Genomic DNA, 21,215 nt, shown 5'->3' with positions numbered 1-21,215 from the left:
CTTCGGGAAGCCCCTGCTCCTCTGATTGGAGACAGAGGCTGCTCTTCAGGAGCTGCGGTGACTTTCCTTAGCTACACAGCGCAGAGGGTCCTGGAGCCGAGGCACGCACTGGGCACCCTCGAGGCCTCTGTCGCCCCTGCAGGATCCCGCACTCACTGCAGAGGACCGCGCTCCCAAGGAAGCCCCAAGGGTGGTGAGACTCAGGGAATCTCCCTTTAATTTCCCATGGAGCAGGCAGGGTCCTTCTGGCCTCCTAGGCTCTCTGCAGAGGTCCCTTCCTCTGAGCTAAGCTTGAGAGGATCCCAGGATTTCAGACCCAGACATTGTGACAGTGAGAAACCGTGGGGAGTGAAAAGTGCTCAGTTTTGGAGTTACTTAGCAACATCTCCAAAATCACAGGGTTCACAAACTTCAGATAAGTGACCCTATCTGCAAATCGGGAACAAAATAACATGCGCTGCCAGCCGGGTGTGAATGAAGATCAAATGACACTGTGGAGCTGAGCTCCCTGCATCAGGCGTGACTGGTAGAGTCAGTGCTGGTTCCTTCCCTCGGGTTGAAGGGCTGTGGTAGATTATATTTTCCTCCAAAGGTTAGGTCAGCTCAGTGTCTCTCCCCGCTGGGGCAAGTTGGCACATCAAGACATCGGGGACTGAAGTTGCTACAAAGGAGACATGCTGGAAGCAGGAAGCAGCCATTGTGCTTAATCCACTATAGACATGGCAGAAATGTATTTCAGCTAACTATACAGACAGCAAAGATAAAATGTCACAGAAGTATTGAAGAACTGAAAATGCAAGACAAAGTTAGCTTTCCTCCTCATCTAGACAACTCTGTTTTTTCTTCTGGATGTGAAACACAAAGACATTGGTATTTGTCCTGTTTCTTTTCTTTTTTTTTTTTTTAGTTTTACTATAATGCTTTAATTACTTTTTCATTTCTACACTTGTTTTTTTTTCACATTTTTTAACTTTTATTTAATGAATATAAATTTTCAAAGTACAGCTTATGGATTACAATGGCTCCCCACCCCCACCCATAACTTCCCTCCCACCCGCAACCCTCCCCTTTCCCACTCCCTCTCCCCTTCCATTCACATCAAGATTCATTTTCAATTCTCTTTATATACAGAAGATCAGTTTAGCATACATTAAGTAAAGATTTCAACAGTTTGCACCCACATAGAAACACAAAGTGAAAAATACTGTTTGAGTACTACTTATAGCATTAAATCACAATGTACAGCACATTAAAGACACAGATCCTACATGAGGAGTAAGTGCACAGTGACTCCTGTTGTTGACTTAACAAACTGACACTCTTGCTTATGGCATCAGTAATCACCCTAGGCTCTTGTCATGAGCTGCCAAGGCTATGGAAGCCTTTTGAGTTCACCGACTCTGATCATATTTAGACAAGGTCGTAGTCAAAGTGGAAGCTCTCTCCTCCCTTCAGAGAAAGGTACCTCCTTCTTTGATGACCTGTTCTTTCCACTGGGATCTCACTCGCAGAGATCTTTCATTTAGGTCATTTTTTTTAACTTTTATTTAATGAATATAAATTTCCAAAGTACGATTTATGGATTACAATGGCTTCCCCCCCATACCATCCCTCCCGCCCACAACCCTCCCCTTTCCGACTCCCTCTCCCCTTCCATTCATATCAAGATTCATTTTTGATTATCTTAATATACAGAAGATCAGCTTAGTATACATTAAGTAAGGATTTCAACAGTTTGCTCCCACACAGAAACATAAAGTGAAAAATAATAGATGATTTTTTTTAAATGATGATGAAATCAGATCAGACCTATTGTCATGTTTAATCCCAGTGAGAGTCAAGTTGGGAATTGATAATTTCTTTTTTTTTTTTTTTACAGAGGATCAGTTTAGTATGCATTAAGTAAAGATTTCAACAGTTTGCACCCCCATAGAAACACAAAGTGAAATATATTGTTTGAGTACTCGTTATAGCATTAAATCTCAATGCACAGCACATTAAGGACAGAGATCCTACATGAGGAGTAAGTGCACAGTGACTCCTGTTGTTGACTTTACCAATTGACACTCCTGTCTATGGCATCAGTAATCTCCCTATGCTCCAGTCATGAGTTTCCAAGGCTATGGAAGCCCTCTGAGTTCTCTGATTCTTATCTTGTTTAGACAAGGTCATAGTCAAAGTGGAGGTTCTCTCCTCCCTTCAGAGAAAGGTACCTCCTTCTTTGAAGACCTGTTCTTTCCACTGGGATCTCACTCACAGAGATCTTTTGCCAGAGTGTCTTGGCTTTCCATGCCTGAAATACTCTCATGGGCTCTTCAGCCAGATCTGAATGTCTTAAGGGCTGATTCTGAGGCCAGAGTGCTATTTAGGACATCTGCCATTCTATGAGTCTGCTGAGTATCTCACTTCCCATGTTGGATCACTCTCCCCTTTATTTATTCTATCGGTTAGTGTTAGCAGGTACTAGACTTGTTTATGTGCTCCCTTTGACTCTTAGTCCTTTCATTATGATCAATTGTGAACTGAAATTGATCACTTGGAATAGTGAGATGGCATTGGTATATGCCACCTTGATGGGATTGAATTGGAATCCCCTGGTATGTTTCTAACTCTACCATTTGGGGCAAGTCAGCTTGAGCATGTCCCAAATTATACATCTCTTCCCTCTCTTATTCCCACTCTTATGTTTAACAGGGATCACATTTCAGTTAATTTTCAACACTTAAGAATAACTGTGTATTAATTACAGAATTAAACCAGTCATGTTAAGTAGAACAGACAAAAAAAAAACTACTAAGAGGGATAATGTATTAAGTTGTTCATTAACAGTCAGGGCTATGCTGATCAAGTCACCATTTCCCATAGTGTCCATTTCACTTCAACAGGTTTCCTTTTTGGTGTTCAGTCAGTTGTCACCGATCAGGGAGAACATATGGTATTTGTCCCTTTGGGACTGGCTTATTTCACTCAGCATGATGTGTTCCAGATTCCTCCATTTTGTTGCAAATGACTGGATTTCATTGTTTCTTACTGCGGTATAGTATTCTAAAGAGTACATATCCCATAATTTCTTTATCCAGTCTATCGTTGATGGGCATTTAGGTTGGTTCCAGGTCTTAGCTATTGTGAATTGAGCTGCAATAAACATTAGGGTGCAGACCGCTTTTTTGTTTGCCAATTTCATTTCCTTTGGGTAAATTCCAAGGAGTGGGATGGCTGGGTCGAACGGTAGGGTTATCTTCAGGTTTCTGAGGAATCTCCAGACTGACTTCCATAGTGGCTTGACCAGTTTGCATTCCCACCAACAGTGGGTTAGTGTCCCTTTTTCCCCACATCCTCACCAGCATCTGTTGTTGGTAGATTTCTGCATGTGAGCCATTCTAACCGGGGTGAGGTGAAACCTCATTGTGGTTTTGATTTGCATTTCCCTGGTTGCTAATGACCTTGAACATTTTTTCATGTGCCTGTTGGCCATTTGGATTTCCTCTTTGGAAAAATGTCTATTGAGGTCCTTGGCCCATCTCTTAAGTGGGTTGTTTGTTTTGTTTTTGTGGAGTTTCTTGATCTCTTTGTAGATTCTGGTTATTAACCCTTTATCTGTTGCATAGTTTGCAAATATTTTTTCCCATTCTGTCGGTTGTCTCTTCACTCTCCTGACTATTTCTTTTGCAGTACAGAAACTTCTCAATTTGATGCAATCCCAATAGTTGATTTTGGCTTTGACTGCCTGTTTCAAATATTCTATCTCCAAATTATTCCTAATTATTCTAGTTTATAGTGGTATAGTTTAATAATAAATTTATTCTCTAATTACAATTAGTTGTTCTAAATATTTATTTGGTCAAATCTAAAAATTGATAAACAGCAGTTATGTTGTCAATAGTTTTTATATTAGGTTTTATAAAAAATCTGATAGAGAAAGAGAAAGACAGAAGGATGGAGAGGGGGCCCATTGGTTAGTTTACTCCCCAAATACCCACAGCGGCCAGCCAGGGACAAGGAAATCAAGAGCCAGGAACTCAATCACAATCATACTATGTGGGTGGCAGGAACCCAATTACTTGAGCTATCACCATTGTCTCCCAGGGTCTACATTAGCAGGAAGCTGGAGTCAAGAGCCAGAGCTGAGCGTCAAACCCAAGTATCTGGACATGGAATATGGACATCTTAACCTCTAGGCTAAATACCCATCCCTATACTGTGAATTCTTTTTCACAGAACTAAATAGTGTGTTTGGAACCTTATCAGAGCAGTGTACCCATAAGTATAGGATTAGAGTTCAAATCTACCTGCATAACCCAAGGACATCAAAGCAGAGAAAGAAACATTAAAATTGGTTCTGGGCCAGCAATACCATTGGGGGTCTAGAAGAAGCAGATACAAACCTGAGGGAGGGTCACACCTCCATTCAGGTCGCTTAAGAGTTACCTACAAAGCTCTATAGAAGAAGAAAATGAGTAGAAAACTAACAAACACATCTTGCAGAAAGAGTCAGCAAGCTCAGCCACGACAAAAAGTCTTGAAAGACAGGATTAAAATACTCCCTTTTTCAATAATGGAACAACCTATTTTGTAGGAAAGAGTAAATTTCCAAAGATAAAGACAAAGAGATACATGAATAGCAAAATAGATCAATTTTGAAAAGCCCATTAAAACTTTTTACTTTTGAAAAATAGTCATGGAAATGAATGGCAACAAACGGATTAAACCCTAAGGTAGTTAGAATTGGAGAGAGAAACTGGATTACAGATACAAAGAAATTAGTTAAGATTCAACACAGAATATAACCCTACCATACAACCCAGCCATAACACTCCTTAGAATTTACCCAAAGGAAATTAAATTGGCAAACAAAAAAGCTATCTGCACATTAATGTTTACTGCAGCTCAATTCACAATAGCTAAGACCTGGAACCAACTCAAATGCCCATCAACAGTAGACTGGATTAAGAAATTATGGGACAAGTACTCTATAGAATACTATACAGCAGTCAAAAACAATGAAATCCAGTCATTTGCAACAAGATGGAGGAATCTGGAAAACATCATGCTGAGTGAATTAAGCCAGTCCCAAAGGGACAAATATCATACGTTCTCCCTGATCGGTGACAACTAACTGAGCAGCAAAGGGGAAACCTGTTGAAGTGAAATGGACACTATGAGAAACAGTGACTTGATCAGCCTTTGTCCTGACTGTTGATGTACAATGTAATACTTTATCCATTTTAATATTTTTTTTGTTCTAGTACTATTGGTCGAACTCTGTAATCAACACACAATTATTCTTAGGTATTTAAATTTTAACTGAAAAATGATCCCTATTAAATATAAGAGTGAGAATAAGAGAGGGAGGAGATGTACAATTTGGGACATGCTCAAGCTGATTTGCCCCAAATGGTGGAGTTAGAAATGTGCCAGGGGATTCCAATACAATCCCATCAATGTGACATGTACCAATGCCATCTCACTAGTCCAAGTGATCAATTTCAGTTCACAGTTGATCACACTGATAGGTCTAAGAGTCAAAGGGATCACACAAACAAGATTAGTGTCTGCTAATACTAACTGATAGAATCAAAAAGGGAGAGAATGATCCAACATGGGAAGTGAGATACACAGCAGACTCATAGAATGGCAGATGTGCTAAATCACTCTTCTGGCCTCAGAATCAGCCCTTAACACATTCAGATCTGGCTGAAGAGCCCATGAGAGTATTTTAGGCATGCACAGCCAAGACACACTGGGAAAAAAAAAAGAAGACCTAAATGAAAGATCTCTGTGAGTGAGATCCCAGTGGAAAGAACGGGGCCATCAAAGAAGGAGGTACCTTTCTATGAAGGGAGAACTTCCACTTTGACTATGACCTTGTCAGAATAAGATCAAAGTCGGCGAACTCAAAAGGCTTCCATAGCCTTGGCAACTCATGACTAGAGCCTAGGGAGATTACTGACGCCATAAACAAGAGTGTCAAATTGTTAAGTCAACATCAGGAGTCACTGTGCACTTACTTCTCATGTGGGATCTGTCCTTAATGTGTTGTCCAATGTGAAGTAATGCTATAACTAGTACTGAAACAGTATTTTACACTTTGTGCTTCTGTGTGGGTGCAAACTGTTGAAATTTTCACTTAATATATACTAAATTGATCTTCTCTATGTAAAGATAATTCAGAATGAATCGATGTGAATGGAATGGGAGAGGGAGTGGGAGATGGGAGGGGTGCGAGTGGAAGGGAAATTATGGGGGAGGGAAAGCCATTGTAATCCATAAACTGTACTTTGGAAATTTATATTTACTAAATAAAAGTTAAAAAAAAAAGATTCAACACAAAGGATTATGGGATAGAAAACAGGAAAAAGAAGAGACAGGGAAGATACCTTGTATCTTCCTTCCATATACAACAGCACTTCCATCAAGAGTATCTTGAAAAAATAAAGATACAATATGGAAATATAATGCTAGAAAAAACTCAGAATTGCTGAAAATGATGAATTTTCAGATTTGTAAAACACAGTAAGTTGTAAGCAAGACAAGGAATCCACACCTAGACATAATCTAGAGCGTGTATAAAATATCAAGGGAAAAGGATGATCTTAATCATCAGAAAAAGTCTATCTACAAAGAAATAACAAAATGATAGCAGGCTTCTCAACAGTTGAAAAAGGATCTAGAAGACTATGGAAGGGCCGGCGATGTGGCACAGCAGGCTAACGCCCTGGCCTGAAGCGCTGGCATCCAATATGGCTGCTCCACTTTTGATCCAGCTCTCTGCTATGGCCTGGGAAAGCAGTAGAAGATGGCCCAAGTCCTTGGACCCTTGCACCCATGTGGGAGACCCAGAGGAGGCTCCTGGCTGCGGATCGGGGCAGCTCTGGCCGTTGCGGCCAACTGGGGAGTAAACCATCGGATGGAAAACCTCTCTCTCTGCTTCTCCTCTCTCTGTGTAATTCTGACTTTCAAATAAATAAATAAATCTTAAAAAAAAGACTATGGATAATATCATCAAAGTATGACATAAAAACTACCATTAAATAATATTTCTTTTTTTTAAAGGTTTATCTTATTTATTTGAAAGACAGAGTTACAGAGAGAGATAGAGACAGAGAGAGGTCTTCTATCTGCTGGTTCACTCCCCAGATGGCTGCAACGGCCAGAGCTGTCCTGATCCCATGCCAGGAGCCAGGAGCTTCTTCCAGGTCTCCCATGTGGGTGCAGAGGCCCAAGGACTTGGGCCATCTTCTATTGCTTTTCCATGCCACAGCTGAGAGCTGGATCAAAAGAGGAGCAGCCGGGACTAGAACCGTGGACTCATCAGTGATACCTCCTGGACTCCCTAGCATGAAGGTTTGTCCTGGTCTCACCTGTATTCCCTGTCAATATTCCTCCCTGTCCTGGAAATACTACATATTCATTCCCCAACCATTACTGGAAGCAGCAAGTGGTCAGGTAACAATTTGGCATTTTAGGCAAAATGCCTACCATTTGAGTGCTTGTTTATCTCAGTCTTAAATTCTTTTACTTATTATTCCAGTACCTTGCCCTCCCAATACTGTTTCAATGCCAAGAATTAGCTCATTCAGGTACTGAGTAAGTCCCTGATGAACAAGATTATCTCAGTTCCTGTACCTTTAGCAAGGTTGGGATTGTTCTTAATTTTATTTTAATAATACAGAATATGTGATTAAGACATGTGAAAGCAAGAAAGGAATGGAAGGACTCTCTTGAAAAGGACTTAAAGTCTCTTTTCAATGATCAGACAGCTTCAGTACCCTTTTTAATGCTTGAAAGGGATTTATATATACATGCATGTATGTATTAGATGCTACACATGTAGACATAAAGGGATACATGTACATACGTGTGTATATTAGAAGCTTCTTATCTAGACATCTTCAGAAATCTTTCATAGAAATGGAATAAGGTTTTGGAGAGTGTCATGTCACTTAGCTTGTATTCAAGGTGGCCAAGATGACAACTACAAAAGAGATATGTTCTCTTAAATTGTATAAGCCTGTACGTCTGACTATAGATAAATTGAGGGAGAACTATGTCTATTATTCCAAGCAAATTCTTGAACTTTCCTAGTCTTTGGCTAAAGTTCTAGTTCCTATTTAACAACACTTTGGGAAAAGTGTGTCATTTTTGGGGATCTGGATTTATATTCTATAAAACATAGCTTTATATCTTCCTTGTTCAGAAAGTTAAGTTCTTCTTTGAAACCAGCCTTCAAGTCAAAAGATGCTAGGAGATAGGATTATGATGTATGCTTTTGTGCTTGTCTGTTCTAAGTTCTCAGGGAAGACAGACATTTACATTCGATCACTCTGATGGTCAGGTAGGCAACTGTCATTTGTTGACTGTGGAACTAAATCTGGTTCCAGTGAAACATGAGGCACTGAAGGGGCTTACCTCGTCTCTGCTGGCTAGGAATGCATTTTCTTACACACAGAAGGTCTTCTGTAGACTTCTTTGCATCACATATAGCCACAGGGCTGTGGGAATTGAAAGGTATTTGTTGGTGAAGTTGATTAGAGTTGTAAGCACTTTCCTGGCAGGCCAACATTTCCAATGAAATTACTTGGGTTTTACCACATTAAACTGGAGGTAGCCATTTTAACCTGCTCTACAGTATGAACTCATTACCTTAAAGCCTCTCCTTGAGTAATATTGGCTCAATAGATTAAAGTCAAGAGGCTAAAAGGAGTCACAGGGATTAAAGAATTCAACATGCAGGTTTAGTCATTCTAAAATCTTGGGAGATGGTCACATTTTTATTCAAAATTATATAATCTAATATCCAAATCCTATGGGATACTTCTAAAATACAGGGAATTGAAAGACTTAATGTTGTAGATATAAACCTACCGTAAAAGATTTGAAGTGAAAAAGGATATAAGTTAAAGTAAAATGGCAGTTCATTATCTCATCGTTGGTAATTACAATGACTTTTAGAGTAGGTCATTTTGTTAAAGAAAGTGTTACAGTCATTTTCAATTAAGGCTTGCTAATTCATTCTAGTTTCCCTCTTGTCCAATTATCCACAACTAAACCTGACTTTTAAAATTAATTTGCATTCACTTGAGCCATCTATTAACATATCTGAGCATGTGCCAGAGCAGTCATAGATGAAACACCCACTCACATCGTCCAGTAATGCACTTTTCTTCACGAAGGTAAACATTTTCCCTTCAAATCTCTTCACGTGGGAAGGACACTTTGTGGAGGTTGAATTCACAGGGTGGAAGATAGTTTCATGGGAATCCTTAGCATATGCACAACTTAAAAAGAAAAAAAATAGCGACAAACAGAACCCAGCCTTCTTACTTGGCGCAGAAGGCTCTAAGAGCTTTCGTCGCTATGGTGGGTAGAGTGTGCACAGTGCTCCACAGGTGGAGCTCCGGGAGGAATTGCTCCCAGTGTTCTGGCCCTGAACGAGCATAAGGGCTTCTGCACCTCCACACCCCCCTTGGGAAATGTGACTGACTACACTTTCACTAAGGCAGAGGACAAGTGAAATATTTCAAAGACTATCATGAGCTTCACATTTACAGCCTTACGGGGGCACTAATAAAGCCTACTAATGGCCTGCGCCGCGGCTCACTAGGCTAGTCCTCTGCCTGCGGTGCCGGCACCCCAGGGTTCTAGTCCCGGTTGGGGCACTGGATTCTGTCCCGGTTGCTCCTCTTCCAGTCCAGCTCTCTGCTGTGGCCTGGGAAGGCAGTGGAGGATGGCCCAAGTCCTTGGGCCCTGCACCCGCATGTGAGACCAGGAGGAGGCACCTGGTTCCTGGCTTCGGATTGGCGCAGTGCGCTGGCCGTGGCGGCCATTTGAGGGGTGAACCAACGGAGGGAAGACCTTTCACTCTTTCTCTCTCTCTCACTAACTCTGTCAAAAAAAAAAAAAAAAAAAAAAAGCCTACTAACACCAGGGGCACTGACAAAGCCTATTAAGTAACATTAGGGTGAAAAAGAAAACTAGAAAAGACTTCCTTTCTGCAACACAAAATCTCTGAGGAGCTGGACAGCAATGCAGCAAGAACAAGGGATGGAGGGCATCACAGGTACTACAGGGCCTGATCCCCAACCAACCCCACCATTCTGAACTCATCTTCCTGATCCATCTGACTGCAGACCCACTGGCCTCCTTGCTGTCCCCAGAACTCTGCCACTATGCTTGGAATGATCTTGCAGATAGCAGCACACCTCACTCCCGCCTTCCTTTCTATCTCTGCTCATATCTGATTTCAACACGGAGGTTTGCCCCGTGGGCCTGCATGAAATGCCTTCCCCCATATCACTTTCATCTCTTTAGCCTCTTGATTACCACATGAGACACCGAATTGTTTATTTTGCTTCCCATTTAGATGTAAGCCTCCTGAGAGCAGGGACTTTGTCTCTTATTTATGTCTACATCCCCAGAAGTTACAGAATATGGATGCAAATGAGCAAATAAATTGGGCTGGCAGCAGGCCCTTCTCACTGCATGAACATGGACAAGGCTGTCAATTATTTTTGGGTTTCATTTTCATCACTTGTACAGGAGTATATAAGTTTTACTTTTTGCTCAGTAGCTGTGAAGATTAATGGAAGGAGGCAGAAATTATTATTAATGAACCCTTACTACTGGACATACATTGATGCAAGTAATTTTCATTATCTAAGCAGCAGCTGAACCTCATGAATATTAATACTGCTATTTTGGATTAAAGAGTCTAGCCAGTAAAAGCTGCTGCCTGCAGTGCCGGCATCCCATATGGGCACTGGTTCGAGTCCCAGCTGCTCCACTTCCGATCTAGCTCTCTGCTATGGCCTGGGAAAGCAGTAGAAGATGGTCCAAGTCCTTGGGCCCTTGCATCTTCTTGGGGAGACCTGGAAAAAGCTCCTGGATCCTGGAACAGTGCAGCTCCAACTGTTGTGGCCATCTGGGGAGTAAACCAGGGGCTGGAAGACCTCTCTCTCTCTCTCTCCACCCCCCCCCCAACCTCTGCCTCTCTGTAACTCTGCTTTTCAAGTAAATAAATAAATAAATCTTTAAAGAAAAAAAAAAGGAATCTATGCCAAAAGAGTTTGTTGCTCTTGCAAAATCCAATGCTATCAAAGTGTGGGACATATTAAATATGAGGGAACCTCCAAACATTTGTGGAAAATGGGATTAAGAAGTTTATTTTGGGACAAAAAATTTTTAAATCCATGCATAGCTTTTTTTTTTTTTTTTTTTGACAGGCAGAGTGGACAGTGAGAGAGGGAGAGACAGAGAGAAAGGTCTTCCTTTTGCCATTGGTTCACCCTCCAATGGCCACCGCGGCCGGCACGCTGCGGCCGGCGCACCGCGCTGATCTGATGGCAGAAGCCAGGTACTTCTCCTGGTCTCCCATGGGGTGCAGGGCACAAGCACCTGGGCCATCCTCCACTGCACTCCCTGGCCACAGCAGAGAGCTGGCCTGGAAGAGGGGCAACCGGGACAGAATCTGGCGCCCCGACTGGGATTAGAACCCGGTGTGTCGGCGCCGCAAGGCAGAGGATTAGCCTATTGAGCCGCGGCGCTGGCCCATATAGCTTTTTATAATACACAGTTTTTATGAACTTACTGAAGACCCCTCATATATAAAACCATCCTAAATACAATATATTTTATAATCAAAGTATTAACAAATGAATAGCTATTTTGAATAAACTACCCATTAATTTGCTAGATGGAATCATACAGCTGTTTCTTCATGTTTATAATTTTAGGCATGGTCAAGAAATAATACAACAAAAGTAATTCATTTTTCTGTTACCGTTGGTCTGGTGTGATTGCTGGAAAATTCATGGTTTCCACTGTCTATGGAAATCATAACTTGGGGGCAGTAGCTCCCTAAACATTTCAGGATGTTTATAACAGAAGTTTTTGCAGATCTACTTAATTTTTTTCTGCCCAGGACAAGAGAAATTAAGACCAGTTACACAATTTTTTGGTAGTGCTTTGAAATTAATTTCTCTTTTGTATACTTGATAAACATGTTCACTTATTTGCATCTGGTAATAACTTAAGGGTCTTCTAATGTTTATAGCACAAGTTTGAAACAGTTTACAAAACTGGGTGGAGAGTGTTTCTCAGATCCCAGGTTTTTCTGCCAATTTATATATTCTCAAACAAACTACAAGAAAGGTGGAGGAGAGAGCACAGAGATCTGATGAGTTCAGGATGGGAAGGCATCCATTCACAGTTATAATTAAAGTCCAGATTTCAATCCAAAGAGCACAGCCTTACTATTTCTCCTTGTCTGTAGTTCTCACAAAAACAAACCAACCTAAGTTCCCAGACTATTTGCATGCTATAAGAATAGAATTTGAAGAGCTTAGTTCTGTGGAAGTGGATTTGATGGGTCATTTTTATGCTGAATTGAAAAATTTGCTTATAGTAAATATTGATGGGACAATAAGAAAAGCTGTTGAAATAGAAATGGAAAAATGAAAGTTACTGAGATGAGGGGGATACATTAATCCCAGGTTAGATAAAATGTTCACTGTGGAGCTTCCCAACAGTCAAGGTCCAGAAGGAAACTGTTACAGAATTTACCATTTGAGGGCAAGGCACAGAAACAATGTCCATAGCATCAAGTGCTCATGTTCCAAGAGCAAGTCCATTTTATATCTCCATCTTCAAAAACTAGTTTCAGGTTTAAAATTGTTGAAAGTGACAACTGCGATACAATGAAATTTATGTTAATAATAAACTTAGGTGTGAGGACCACCTTTAAAGTATGAATGCACAGATGAGAAATCCCAACACTCATCCCGGGAATGTTGTTTTTTCTAGAGCTTTCTGTCATACTCTCCACAATTTTATTCTATACAATTACTGTCTTTCTCCCTTGATGAATGAGTGATCATTAAGAGATAATCTGTATTAGCTTAATAGCTAGGACCTTCTGTCATCGGATATACCATAAATTTGAAAAGCCTAAACCTCTAAAAAGAAAGTTACTTACACATGACATATATTATACTTGATGTTGCATGTAGAAATCTATTTGTTATTACAGATACTGAGATGACTGCATTTGTGCATAGTCTGAATAAATTTCTTTTCCTTATATCTTCCCAGGTGAAGGAAAATAAATTACACATGATGTTGAAGCATAGTGTCAAGTTGCATTCTGGAAAGATGGTATCAAATGTTACCACCATCAGCAACACGGCGGCACCTGTTTACTCCACACTTGCCTAGCAAAATACATGTAGGCAATCATTTGATGAGAAATGGCCAGTTACACAGGGAAGATCTAATTCTTCACAGCGAAGCTCACTAACTCCACATCTGGAAGAAAGGATCTCACTGCTGTGCTGTGAACTTGAAGACTTGGGCTGGTATCTAAGGAAGGAGGAGGTGCTGCTGAGTATTATTCAAAGGCACTGCTGCCTGATTAAAATGAAATTCGACCATAACAGTATGATTGCAGAAGCTTTACTGTTGGTTATTATGGATTATTGGAAGTGCAGAGTGGTTTTTATAGCTTTGATCATGGTGTGCTTTGTTACTCCCCAGTTTTTATCCTCCCATTTGTGTTCCAGAAGTAAGTTATATGGGTGTCCACAGCACCCATCTCACATGAGTCTAGAAGTAAACAGTTGAGACAAGATTAGCTGAACTAAGATCTTTCTCCTTATGAGATCTCAATTTCTCTCACAACAGGTAACTTTTTGATGAGTGATGATCTTGCCAGTAACATGGAAAAGGACACTAGTCTTAATTGCCATTAACTTATCAACTTTGTACAAATTTATCCTAACTTGTATAATAATACAAGGAAATGTCTAAATTTCTCCTCTCTGTTGCTATAAATGTCTAATTCTTTTCAGAGACCTATAAACAACTATATTTTGGTAATTAGAATCTCAAACAATACCCATGACTTATGTTGTAATGAAATCTCATTACATCCAATAACAATATTTCTGTGGATAAGTCCAAGAAAGGTAGGTATTTTCCAAAAAGGGTAGGATTTCTGTGTTGTGGCAGGTCATGTTAAAATGAGGCATCAGTATATTGGACTCTATTTGTATTTTGTCTATATTTATCTAGGTGCTTTTATATTCAGATTGATGAGTAATGTAAATTCTTAGGATGTCATCAACCCTGTAATAATCACCTTCTGTACCAATGGGAAGCTTGATGACAATTGTGCTGCCATCACTCCTTAATTCATAGCTCCTGGAAACAATGTGGGCCATGTACAGCTTGTGACGTTTCACTCCCATCTCCACAGAGAGGTCCTGGAAGTGGATCACCCCAACAAGAAGGAATCTGATATATGTGGGAATGACCCAACTGATAGTGTCCTTGAAGTAATCAAAGTCATTTAGAGGAAATGTTTGTACTGTTTTATATGTATACAAATATTAGACTTAAGAGAATAGAATTTGATTGCTAGAGAATATCTGTGTTTAGTACTTGGGGGGAGGACTATTGAGAAAGAATCACAGGGGGACTATTTGAGAGACAGTAAAATAATTAGAAAAATGAAGTCCCAACTCATTTGTTTGGTTGTGACATAATTAAAAATTTATTTATTTATTTATTTATTTATTTATTTTTGACAGGCAGAGTGGACAGTGAGAGAGAGAGAGACAGAGAGAAAGGTCTTTCTTTTGCCGTTGGTTCATCCTCCAATGGCTGCCGCGGCCAGTGTGCTGCGGCTGGTGCACTGCGCTGATCCGATGGCAGGAGCCAGGTACTTCTCCTGGTCTCCCATGGGGTGCAGGGCCCAAGCACCTGGGCCATCCTCCACTGCACTCCCGGGCCACAGCAGAGAGCTGGCCTGGAAGAGGGGCAACTGGGACAGAATCCGGAGCCCCGACTGGGACTAGAACCCGGTGTGCCGGTGCCGCAAGGCGGAGGATTAGCCTATTGAGCCACGGCGCTGGCCACATAATTAAAAATTATAATCTGAATAATTTCTTAGAATAAGTAGACACACTAGGTAGACCTTGAAGGACACATTCAGGAAGCAAATGTACTGCTGACCTAGAGACTTTTAGGTTGTGTTAAGGATAGGAAGAGGTGGAGACTTGGACAGGAAGAAGTGCAGCAGAGGCAAAGTGACAGACCAACCCACATGGCAGATACCTGGAGGGGAACAAAGGGAAGAAGATGGGGTAGTCATAGGTTGTGAAAGGCCTTGGCATTTAGATTTTTCACAGTAATCATTGAATATCCGATTCCTGCTTCTCTTACCTGCATCCCCAGTTGCCCCTTTCATGCACTTGCTGTGGTATCACATGACTATCAGTTCTGCCAGGGGAGTTTAGAAGGTAGACTTGGCCATAATAGTTTTAGGAATGTTTAGGTAATTAAGGTTGGGCTAGTCCGTAGGAAACTTTTACTTGAGACATTTCCTCTGAAATGTTTAGCAATACAGAAGATGACCTTGAGTTGTTCTAGGTTTCTCTTTGCCCCAGTGGATCAGAGGGTCTTTCTGAGAATGCAAAAGATGAAGGAAGGACTAATCTAGCCACAGCTCAGGCCGATTCTAACCTGGAGTTTTCATTTCCTGAAGGAAGAACTGTTGTTTACCTGATTAGAACTGATTACAGCCAAGAGTTCCTGGTGCAGGAATAGTTCCTACATTGTACACCATGCTGAAAAAATGTCAGATATTCTGAAGTATCACTAAAACTCCCTTCCTTTTCTCTCACGCACAGGGCAAGCCCTAGGTGCATTACCATCAAATTGTCCAGTACAGTTTGTAGAGAGTGCTGGATCTAATAGTAGAAAAAGTCACACCTCAAATCTGCCAAGAATCACAAGTACTTAGAATCTTGATAGTTTGTGTTAAAATTTATTTCTATAATAGCCAAGCTATACTGCTGAATGGTTACAAAACCACTTCATTTTTATTTTCTATACAAAATTTGTATTTTCAAATTTTATGTGAAACAAAAATCTGCTCTTTTTGCAAATAACACCCCTCAATAAGTTAAAAACTACTTTCAACAAATTGCATTTTTTAAAAGCTTTATTTATTTGAAAGACAGAGTGACACAAAGAGAGAGAGAGAGAGAGAGAGAGAGAGAGAGAGAGAGAGAGAGAGGCTGGTACTGTGGCATAGCAGATAAAGCTGCTGCCTGCAGTGTTGGCATCCCATATGGGCACAGGTTCAAGACCTGGCTGCTCCACTTCTGATCTAGCTCTCTGCTATGGCTTGGTAAAGCAGTAGAAGATGGCCCAAATCCTTGGGCCCCTACACCCACATGGGAAGACCCACCTTTAATTATTGGGCTTCTGGGGCTCTGATTCCAGTTTGAAGCGGGATCCTGGTGTCAGTTTCATAGCCAGCTTTGAGTGCATCCCTCACCAGCATCACATGCCATGTGGTTGGTGTGGGAAAGATAATCTGGACCTGAAGTTGCCTGAGTCAAGATCATAGGAGAGAGGACACCTAGAATGTCTTCCAGTGGAGACCTCCAACCTCCAGCCGATCATGCTGCTGTGGGACCTCAAGCTCACCCTCGCCAAGATTTCCTTCCGCACACTTCACAGGATGCTGCTGCCCAGTGCTCTGGCTCATTCTGTGTAGATCCACTGGGATTAGTGGAATTTCTTTCTTAACAGAGACCTTGCAGGAAGGTTTGCTTTCTGTTAATTTGTGAAAATTTTAGGCTTCCTGGTCTTGGTAGTTAGAGCTCCTCTTAACCTCAAATCAGTATGATATTATTGCATTCATAGATACACTCAAGTTCCTGGAAACTATCATCCAGGTCTAATAGGTAAGCAAGATTCTGTATCTTGTGCATCGTAACTCCCATAAAGAAAGTCAAGGATAATTCCAGAGTACTTTGCATTTAAGAGGAGAAAATGCATGATGATACCTAGTAGAGAGATGGCATGCAGTAGATAGCCAACAAAAGGGAGCTAACCATTCTTGATGTAGCAGAAGCAGAGGTTAAGCCAACTGAACAAGAGTAGAAGGGAGGGGGAAGGAGGGAGGGCATATCATTATGTTCTTAAAATTGCATCTACAAATCACATTGAATCTGTTAAAAACTGATTAGAAATAAAATCTAAAAAATAGAAAAAGAAATGAATGACTGAGTCAGAGCCAATAGTCATATTGCATACTCTAAATAGCTTCTTAGTGCTTATATTGGCCCAGCCATAGCCTTTGATTAGTAATTGATTTAGCAGATTTTTAGCTAGTTTTATGCAGCAATAAGCAAAAACATGAAAATACAGTGCTTTTACTTAAACTTTGTGAATTGTCAGCTGCCTCCTTGCTTCGAGAATGTCTCCTCCTGTACCTCCTCCAACCCTCACCAGCCAAATAAAGCAGTTATTCTCCTTGAGAGCTTTAGAGGCAGCAAAACAACACATTCACGCCTTTCTCCGGTACTTACAGGAGACTTGGTATAAGGACAAAAGCCTATTTAACTCTGGAAGCACTTTGAATCCTAGATCTACCTGTTCTACATATAATTTTTTTAAAGATTTATTTATTTATTTGTAAGTCAGAGTTACACAGAGAGAAAGGAGAGAGAGAGAGAGAGAGGTCTTCCATCCGCTGGTTCACTCCCCAATTGGCCACAATGGCTGGAGCTGTGCCGATCCACAGCTGGGAGCCAGGAGCTTCTTCTGGGTCTCCCACATGGGTGCAAGGGCCCAAGTACTTGGGCCATCTTCCACTGCTTTCCCAGGTCATAGCAGAGAGCTGGATCAGAAGTGGAGCAACCGGGTCTCGAACCAGCGCCCATATGGGATGCCAGCGCTTCAGGCCAGGGCATTAACCCACTGCGCCACAGTGCCAGCCCCTGTACATATAATTTACTTACTTAGCATCTAATCTCAGTTCCTCATCTGTAAGATGTGATAGCACTTACCTTGCAGGAACATTGGGAGATTAAATGAACTAGTGCCTGTGGGATTCTTGTAGTGCTGGGTACATATTAAAGGCTCAATAAATTGTATATCTTATTCATTACCTCTGTTAGATTGAAGGTCATATGACAGCCACACAATAACACCATACAACTCCAATGAGAAATGAAGAGCTTAAGGAGGCAGGCTAATTGCTGACTCAGATCTAGAAAAACTGCCAAAGACCAGAAAAAATTCCAGGTAAATATACATGTCTGAAGCTTCCCACTAGACCAGATTCCTTGACGGCACCCTCACTGATCTTCACAAGTCCCTGAATACTTTATCCTGGGACTGACAAGGTGCCTGCTTATTGGAACAGTTAATAGTCCTCTATTATTGAAATGGACCAATGGAAGAATAGCTGGAAAATTGACAAGGGAGATGATGTGGCAACATTAGTAGTTTACGGATCTATCAAAACAGTTGATTACTTTGGATAGCAAAAGTCAGGTAGAAATAGAGCAAAAGTATGTTTGGGAACTGTGATGCCTGCCTTGGTGGACCTGGAGAGGGTTGTCCTCTTATCTTACTTCCATTAGTTGTTCTCCCACATGATCTCTTCTTGAGCATCAGGAGGTACAGGGACAACTCACACTTTTCTCCTAAGAAGTAACCCAGGTGACCAGATGGCCCAACCACAGGTGTCAACTCCACCCCCACCCTAATGGGTTTCACTGCTCCTCTTACCCTGCCCAACCCTGCCAAGGTACACCAGTACCTGTTTCCTGAACATGTGCCTTCTCTTACTCTCTCACCTTCTCCCCGTGGCCTGTTGGCCTTCCCCCACCCGATAATAAACCTTTCCTCTTAAAAATAAAAGAAGTAATATTGGCTCTGGCAGGGTCAGTGTCAACATCAAGTCATAGAGTTCCAGTAAAGGTGACATCTCTGGGGGAAGAGAATCCTGGCCATGTCACAGCCACCTACTTGTTTTCCACATTGAGGACCCACAGCTAATGGTAGGAACTTGAACTGAACCTAATTGGATTAGCTGTCTGGATTAGCACCAATTATAGACAACACTTTTTCTTTATTTCCTGAAAGGAGAGGCCCATGAACATAAGATGTTCACTGCCATGTATCCCCAGCACCCTGGGTACACACAATAAGTTCAATTCGAATCCATGAAACAAACCCCACCACACGGCCTTGATCTGTTTATTTGTAAGTACCGAATTCCACCCTCAATTCAGGCATCCTCTTGTGAATCCACACTTGGGGGCTCCAGAAGTAACTTTTCTTCCAACTTTAAAACCCTGGTGGGGCTTTCAGGACTGCGCAGAGACATAAATGCAACTTAATAACTTGGAACCATTTGGGTGGATGCCAAATACTAGATTCCCTATGGTCTAAAACTCACTTCATTTAGTCGAACAACACCCAACCAGTGTCATTTACAACAGCTCCCTTCTCCGTGAACTCTATTATGAGGAGGACCCTGTCCCCCAAGGCAAGCAAATTGATTTTCCATGCTGCAGGTGTGCTTATTATAACCATTACTCACTACCAAGATGCAGCGCAAGAGAACTCAACATCACTCCCCATGAGGCATGAGATTTGGCTTGTGGCAGGGAATCTCTTGCATAGGGCTCTTACTCCAGCACTAAGAATGGCGCTTTTGTGTCTGGCTTGGCTTATGTTCTTTTCCCAAGAAAAGCCTTGAGAAACCAAGGGTTGGATTCCTAAGACATGTGTTACTTAACAACAGGGACATATTCCTAATACATGCATTATTAAGCAAAGTTACAGAGTGACCTTATACAAACTGGGGCAGCTATAGCATTACCAGGTGATGTAATCTTATGGCCCATCATTATCCAAAATGTTGTTGTGCAGAACATGATTGAGTATTAGTAGTTGCAGAAGGTCCATAATTCCGAAACTATAACTGCTTCCGCGGCTGTCTGTGCGCCAGCCAAACAAGCCCTACTCAGAGGGACTGGCACACTCACCCGTGCAGAAGTCTAGCAGCTGAGATGTCTGGAGAGTCACATTCCCCAGTGGTCAGGGAGGATGGGGCAACCACACTGGGCAGCCAGGGTCTCATCCGTCTTTTTTCCTGAGCCAAACTTGTCTGAACAGGCAGCTTCTTACCAAATTCCCTTCTCTCTTCTCAGCCCTGGGTGCTAATTCACCCTACTTTGTAGAAGACAGTTTACACTTCCCAGCATCACACAGATAAGAAAAACTGCAGCCAAGATTCAAACCCTGACAGTTGATTCAGAACCTGCACTCTCATCTCACTTCCTACATTATGGGTTATTTTCACCCAAAGCTGAAATCTTGGTCATCTGTCTCAGTGCCCCATCTTCCTAAGTCTCCAGGAAAGGTGTGGCACATAGCACGTGCTTAATGCAGAAGCTAGTACTATATGGCAGGGGCTATGTTGGGCACTTGATAATTATTTCATATATTCATTCCATTGCCCTCTGCAAAACACATTGTCCCCCCTGATGGGCAAACAGATTCACAAAAGCTAAATACACTTCAATGTCATACTGTTAGTGAGGAGCAGAAATGTAAAACCAAGCCCAAATCCAAAGCTTTGTCCACAACCTATCATGGTGTTTGTAAGATGCATAACTAATTGTTGAAGCACTGACCACCCCAAGCCACTTTTTCTTATCAGTAATGACCAATTATTTACACACGTACATCCAGCCAAATGTGGATGTACCATTTATGCCACGGTCAGAGGTCTAGGTCCTAGCAAAATAATGCCCTTCAGATAGCCAGTGGAGCTGATTCATGACATGAAGGCAGAATGGCTCCAGGGATTTCTCTGACACATGAGGCCTGCAAAAGATGCAATCCTAGGACATGACTAAGGCCAAGAGGAGATTACATGGCCACAACATCCTGTGAGAATAGGCAGCATTCAAGATTATGCTCCTGAAATAAGTAGCACTCAGCAAGTGGACAAAAGTAAAGATACTTGTTTGTGAGGTGGGTGGCCTCGAGGCTCCCTGTATACTTTAGGGTCATGGAGTCTGCACGTGCACGTGGGGAGGTGAAGAGAAGGGAGGCGATGAGCCTTTGAGTGCCACTGTCCCGAGCCCCACCTTGCTCAGTTGGGTGAGCACAGCTGCATCGCCTACCTGCAGAAGGGGCCTCGTGGCTGGAAGCCAAAGCTCCTAGCATTAGTCTGATAGAAGTGCAGACTCTACGATCAAGACTAGACATGAACCCCTTTCTCCCTCTCTGCTTTGAGAGGTATTAAGGGAAGTTCACCAAAAACACACACCCACCCCACCCCACCCCACACACAGAAAGAGGTGCTGACTAATCCCCTGTCCCCCTACTCCCCCCTTGTCATA

At 41.8% G+C, this 21,215-nt stretch overlaps 1 long non-coding RNA gene across 2 annotated transcripts; it reads left to right on the top strand.

Annotated features, from left to right (window-relative positions):
* On the top strand, nt 1-13,435 carry LOC138848830 (uncharacterized). Of its 2 annotated transcripts, none has more exons than XR_011386950.1 (2): nt 1-870; nt 13,090-13,435. It is a non-coding gene; the product is annotated as an uncharacterized lncRNA (long non-coding RNA). The 2 variants fall into 2 exon arrangements; XR_011386951.1 differs by lacking the exon at nt 1-870 and adding an exon at nt 7,890-8,335.
* Nucleotides 13,436-21,215: the final 7,780 nt, after the last annotated feature.

The sequence above is a fragment of the Oryctolagus cuniculus genome, chromosome 2 (genome assembly GCF_964237555.1).
Source record: "Oryctolagus cuniculus chromosome 2, mOryCun1.1, whole genome shotgun sequence".
NCBI lineage: Eukaryota > Metazoa > Chordata > Mammalia > Lagomorpha > Leporidae > Oryctolagus > Oryctolagus cuniculus.
Note: the sequence above shows the minus strand (reverse complement) of the source record. Positions and strands in the feature narration are given on the sequence as shown.